The sequence below is a fragment of the Drosophila grimshawi genome, unplaced genomic scaffold (genome assembly GCF_018153295.1).
Source record: "Drosophila grimshawi isolate 15287-2541.00 unplaced genomic scaffold, ASM1815329v1 contig_848, whole genome shotgun sequence".
Lineage (NCBI taxonomy): Eukaryota > Metazoa > Arthropoda > Insecta > Diptera > Drosophilidae > Drosophila > Drosophila grimshawi.
In genome coordinates this window covers 10,537,495-10,544,197 of record NW_025063692.1, presented here as the reverse complement: position 1 = coordinate 10,544,197, position 6,703 = coordinate 10,537,495, and positions in this window count along the sequence as shown.

Here is a 6,703-nt window from a genome sequence, read left to right as displayed (position 1 = left end):
GTTCTGTTGCCAGCACGTGACGCATGCAATTGAGACACCCACGACCACGCCCACGCCTAAACTCATTAAATTAAGTTTGTTGCAAATTGTAAGCAATGATTTCTTAAGAATCCTGATTTAGCATTATTAGCAGCTGATCAAATTGATATATATATATATATATATTGATATCGATATAACACACATATTTATTTAAGTGTGTTCAGTTACTTTCAAGATGTGCATGTTCGAAGCAGTGGAAGTCGAAAATTCGTAGCTCAACTAATGATTTGTATTATTCAACTGGCAGGTGAGGCAAAATAATCGGAAATGATTTGAGAAATTTCCTTCACAGGTAATAATAAATTGCTTTAATTATTGCACTTTGTTTGTAGTTTAATATATATGTATTTTAATATTTATATTAATGACCCAACCCGACGGAAAAGCTAAGCTTTCATCTCAAGCAGACTAATCCAAATATAAAATGCAAGTTAATTGCAAGATCAACTAGAGATTTACTAGAAGGCAGAGTAAAGTACTAACTTATTAAAACTATTTGATAATGGTGATGTAGATTTATCAGTAATGACGACAACCTTATCGGCCGAAAACCGAAATTCCAAAATATCTATTAATTCTGTAAGCAGACATCAATGAATTAAAAAAATATATATATATTCTTATTAGAGATGTAGAAAAAAAACACATGTTATTATCCCAGATATGTATTACATATTAAGAAATATAGTTGCAATGCTTACGATTGGTCTTTGCCAAATCGGTTGTAGCTATTCCAATTAATTGCCAAATTTTGTAATCAAAAACTTTATTTCATTTATAAATTTTAACCTGGGCAAAAAAGCACAAATATATATTCGCAAGAGTTCCCTATGGAAACAAGAGTTGAGTCAGCTCAACGAGTCAGCTCAACGATGTTTTGTTTGTTGCATGTATATTGTATTGTTTGTTCAATTGTCCTTCCACAGAGTCTACAAACACTCTGTGTCGCCTGATGGCTGATTAAGCTGAACTATCTGTCATTCTGCCTATCGAAGTGAGAACAAGCAATTTCACTCAACAAATGCAGCAATTGGAATAAAACAGACGAGTTAAGATTGGACTCAGCTGTAATTTTTGAAGCTTAGAAAACCTGGCCTAATTCCAAGTATATTGCCACACGCTTGGGCCCAGCTCCAGCCCGAGTTTGGTTGCACAGATCCAAGTATCGTGTTATTAATTTGGCCCTAAGAAATGCCTGTTGGCTGATGGTATTTCCATTACACATTGCGTATATCTTAAATTTTTTATTTGATGTTTTTATGTGTTGTTGGCCAAATGGAATGGCTTAATGGTTAAGCAAAAAACACAGAGCTATGTGGCGATAACTAGCCGATAGCCTTATATATTCATATATTCAAGATGTTCGGCAAATTAACGCTTGGGCCGAATATAGGAAATAAGTGGAAAAGTGGCCAAATATTTGTACCTAAAAATGATTTGCATAACATTTGAAATCGAATTTAAAAACGCGTTTGTCATTTCATTAACTGGACTGTGACAAATTAGCGCCATTAACCGATTAGATGCGACATTTATGAGTCTCGACTTGATTGTTCGACACACACAAGTGCTGTGGGCGGCATTTAAATAAAAACTCGTATGCAGAAATTATAATACTCAGTGACAATTGCGACTTGTTACGGTTTCTGATTTTATACAAATCAATTCAATGTCGGGCAAAGGTAACAAAGTTGCCACAGTCGTTAACCTAGTTAGGAGTTCACCCAATGGGTGTTCAGTTGCCAAATTGAATCTAAATCCAAATCTCAAATCAAACTGAGGATCATCTTTTGCCAACTATGCACAAGTCACTCCAATGAACAATTCGATTTACAACAAAAAAAAGAAAAAAAAAAAAAAATATTGGCAAACAAAAAGCAAATCGAACAACGCCAAAACAATGTTAACTTTGCATATACATCAAGCTGAGCGAACGAGGTCGAGGGTAGCTTAAATAGTTCGCCACAATCAGTATTTCGACTAGCTAAGTTCAATGAATTAAATTAAATGTAGAATAAAGTGTAAACAAGTGTGTAGCTATCAACTTCAGGGTATCAAAATGTATTCAATTCCATATTTACGTTCAGTGATATGTAAGATCTGCGTTTGTATAAAATCAATTAAAAAAAAACTCTATAAATAAAAAAAATAAATCTACAATTAGCTGACAAAAGCATGTTCCAGTAGATATCGATCCGGAGATTGAAAAACGATTTTCTATATTCTCTTCTTTTACTAGTTGCAAACAAGCTGTAAAATTTTATTATTATTAAAGATAAAAAAGAAAAAATTAACGAATATTAATATCACAGATGTATGTGATATAATAATGAATTTAGTTTCAATGGTTAACGACAGATCAATATTCTTATTCATGGATTGTAACAAAAACTGCAGATTCGTATTCTTATTAATTGCCAAACTGTGCAATCAAAAACTTTGTTTCATCTGAAACTTTTCACTTATTTAATGTAGACTTAAAACGGTTCAGATTTGTAAAAAAAAGGTTTAAAAAAAATTAAATTTAATAAAATGTATGTAGAGTAGTTTAATTTAATTTAAAAATAAATAACTAAAACATTAATAAATAATTAAAAATTAATTACTACACAAAATTCCTGATTTAATAAATAAAAAAAGAATCAAGCCAAACTATGCGGTTCATTTGTAGATAAATATTCGATTAATTATTCAAATGAGTTATCGGTTTTGACTTGTTACACTTAGCAGACTTCTCGTTGACTAAAATTTGATCGATATTATTGCAATCCATAAACAGCAAAATGAATTGTAATGCGTATTTATTTTGTAGTTACACCATAAACTGATTGAATTACCTGCGTATGTAGTTAAGTATGACTGTGCGCTTTAACAATGTCAAATTGCACAATTGCAGTAGCTGCAACGGCGACAACAGCAACAACAACAGCAACAACAACAGCAGCAACAACAACAGCAACAACAACAGCAACAACAACAGCAACAATACCAAATACAACAACAACAAGGACAAAAATAGCATTTGCTGTCAAGGCGTCACGATGGCATCCAATGAAAATAAAGCGCAATTGGAAACACGAAAAGCAAATCGAGATGCGGAGATGCGAACAAAGATACAAACTAGCGACAAAGTCTTTAAGCGCGTTGCTGCCCGGTGATGTCATTGATATGGCACAGATATCAATTCCCACAAGCGATAATGCCACACACACACACACACAAACACACACATACATGTGTCGATGTGTAGGGACAAAGTACACAGAAAAGCAACAACAAAACAAAACAAAACAATAGCTGAAACTAAAAAACAATTTGGCCCCAAACATGCCAAAGCGAAACTAATGTGCCCATATGTATCTGTATCTGTACCTGTATCTGTATCTGTACCTGTATCTGTATCTGTATCTGTATCTGTATCTGTATCTGTACCTATATCTGTATCTGTATCTGCATCACTATTCGTCTTTGTATATTTGGCCAAATGGTGGCTGCATCTGCGTGCTACTCAGCTGACCATGTTGTGCACTTCTGCCTGATTCGTTGACCGCATCTAATATGCTATTGACCAATTGACTTGGATATTATAGTCCACGATTCTCCATGCATCTGTAAAGGCTACTCTCTTTTACATGCCACCATGGCAACAATTTATTATTTCCAATAATTTTTTAAGCTACAAATTGATAATGCTGTCGTAAATCGCCCTCAAGCACAACTGCCATAAGCAAAACCAATTCAATTTTGAACTCATATATTGCTCAATACTTTGAGCACATAAGAATATGATTTTGTTTTGCTGTCATAGCCAAATTTTCCGAGATTGGGCAGCATTTGACAGACATGCGAAGCTGTACAAAAAGTTACAAAATTAACCAAGATTGAATTCTTCTTCAAAAACTTTTCTTGCGTACCAAATTTGTTTTGTTTTTTTCATATTACAATAATATTGGGCAGCATTTGAACAAGATGCAACGTTTTATTCAAAGATACATAAATTTCTCTTCCAGGAAATCTAATTCTATCCCACATTTTGTTACTGTTTCAAAATTTATTTATTTGAATTAACAACCAAAGCTCAAAAGTTGAATTCTATATTGAAAAACTCATTTTCAAATATAGCTGTTCTTCCTGTGTATTTTTTATGCTTAATTATTTGAAAAACGAATTTGTTGCTTTCAATATAGATAGCAATGTGAATCGTAAGCCAATCGATTATATGAAACCGCATTGATTTATTATCAAAAGCATGTTTTTCGAATAGTGCGTGGCAGTATTTTGACACTATTCACCTCAGGTTTAATAAACTCGGTAATCGTTCATTTTCATTGATTCGCACTTGACTTGATCTCGGCCCGAAGCAACAAATCAATTTAACTGCACATGATCGAGCCAAAGCCTTTGCCTCGTGCCTCGAGGGTATTTTTGACTACCTCCTCAGTTCAGTTAGCGGCATGCATTGAACTCCATGCAAACGCCCACTGAAGGTCTTCGAGCACTCTGCTCCACTCTGCTCCTCGTAAACTGTAACTTGTAACTTGCAACAACGCGACTCTGGCATGTATCGAAAATATTTGTATTTACATCTGCATCTGCATATCTGGATGTGTGGGCGTTGAGATATATACATAAATATATGGACTTGTACTGACGACGATGCTTCCGACAAGGCACCAAATCAATGCTCAGCTCAAGCGCTAATAGCAACGCACTGGACTAACTGACTAACTGACTGTCTGACTGTCTGACTTACTGACTGTCTGACTATATGTCTGACTATCTGTCTGTCTGGCTGACTGTCTGACTGGGTGGAGATAGCGGGGCGTGTCTCCAAATCAGGCTTTAAAGCAATTACGCACTCTACAAAGTTGTCAACGTTGGCTCCGTCTACTTCCTGCTCCAAGCGACTGTGCCTGGGATGCGAAATGTCATTAAAAAGATAGTTTTCTGCCATTAGCCTACTCTAATGCCGGCTTTACGACCGATTGCATACTTCCAGACCAAAAACAAAAACAAAAACAAACCAAACCAACAGAAAAGCCACAAATTTTGAAAGCAACTTGACAGTCATCATTTGATAAATGTATCACTTTTACTCCAGCTCTTACATCTTTTATTTCCTATTTATTGGTTGCTTACAAATCCTCATATTGTTTTTATTATTATCGAAATTAAGTAATACTTTGATATCAATCAAGAAACTTAATATTCTTTCAGTGTCAGTAAAAATGTAGAAAACAATTTGGTTGCTGAATGGAAATGGATTTTCACATTTTCTTATGATCCAATGCAACTACAATTAATTGTATTTTCCAAATGCAACTGACAATTTATGCACTAATTAATAGACATTTATATATTGTTACCAACTTATAAATGTTGTGTTGCGAAAATTGCTTGAAGCTTGGCGCTGCTGATTTAAAGTCCTCTCTTTGGCCATGTGTAAATATGTTTATCTTATCAGCAATATTTAATAGTTATGGATCGATCTGTTGTATTTTCACTTCAGACATACACATATGTGCATTTGTATATGTGCATGCTGTTTGGACCGGGCCAATCAGTGCGTTGCCAATAAAATGAATTATTATGCAGCGCTGGCAAATTGGGTATAAATACTTCAGAGCATTTCAGTTTCATTAGTGCAGGAGCAGGAATCGACAGCTCGTGTCACATAAATAAACAAATGATGAGTGTTCCTAACTCTGTCTGCCATATATATATATATATATATATAAATATATATATATGTATATGAAAATTGCGATAGGCCCATTTGAAAAGCGTTCGCTTGGGGGGCGCGACACGTTAACGGATGATGCAGTGGCATCGAGTGTGGCAATGTAATCGCTGGCAAACGCCAGCTTCATTTCACAATCGCATGTTAAATTAATGAAAGTATTTGGCGTTCCGAAGATGGATCGTTACAAAATTGAGAATTGACTTACACAAGTTGACCAACAAACAAACTTAGTCAATCCCATTGTGAAATAAACTTTGTCAAACCTATTTTGAAATTGGGTAAACACTGCTCAACTCTGATTAACTCTGATCAACTCAGATCAACTCGGGTTAACTCGGCTGCGTTGATTGCAGATTGACAATGCGAGAAGAGTCAGTTGACGTTGGAACGTAATAAATTTGATAACGAATTTATTGGATGCAGCTTTCAATCCAATGAACCAGATGTCTCCAACCCGATCCGGTATATATATAATTGATCAACATCACTAGCCAAGTCAATAGATCCATGTCCAAACTAGTTCCGCAGTTGTACACATATCTTGATGATCCTGGGTATATATATCCGACTCCATTATCTATATTATATAGCTTTCATTGGAACGATCGTTGGATAGATGAGTTCTGCTATGCAAAACATTTTCTTTCCTAAATCAAAACTCGCTAAAGAGGCATGTTATTATGCTAACAAATAAATCATCAACATCGAAGTCATATCTCATATTGATTTCATAGGAATTGAAAAATTCAGCACATTTCCTAATTTTCCTAATTCAGAGTTGTATGAGTAGAATTATAATTGGAAATACTAAAATAACACATGTAAAACGTAGTTCAACAAGTCGCAAATGCATATTAATTATTTAGAAATATGTTTACAATTGGCGTTAATAATAATTAATTATTTAGCTGGCAAAGT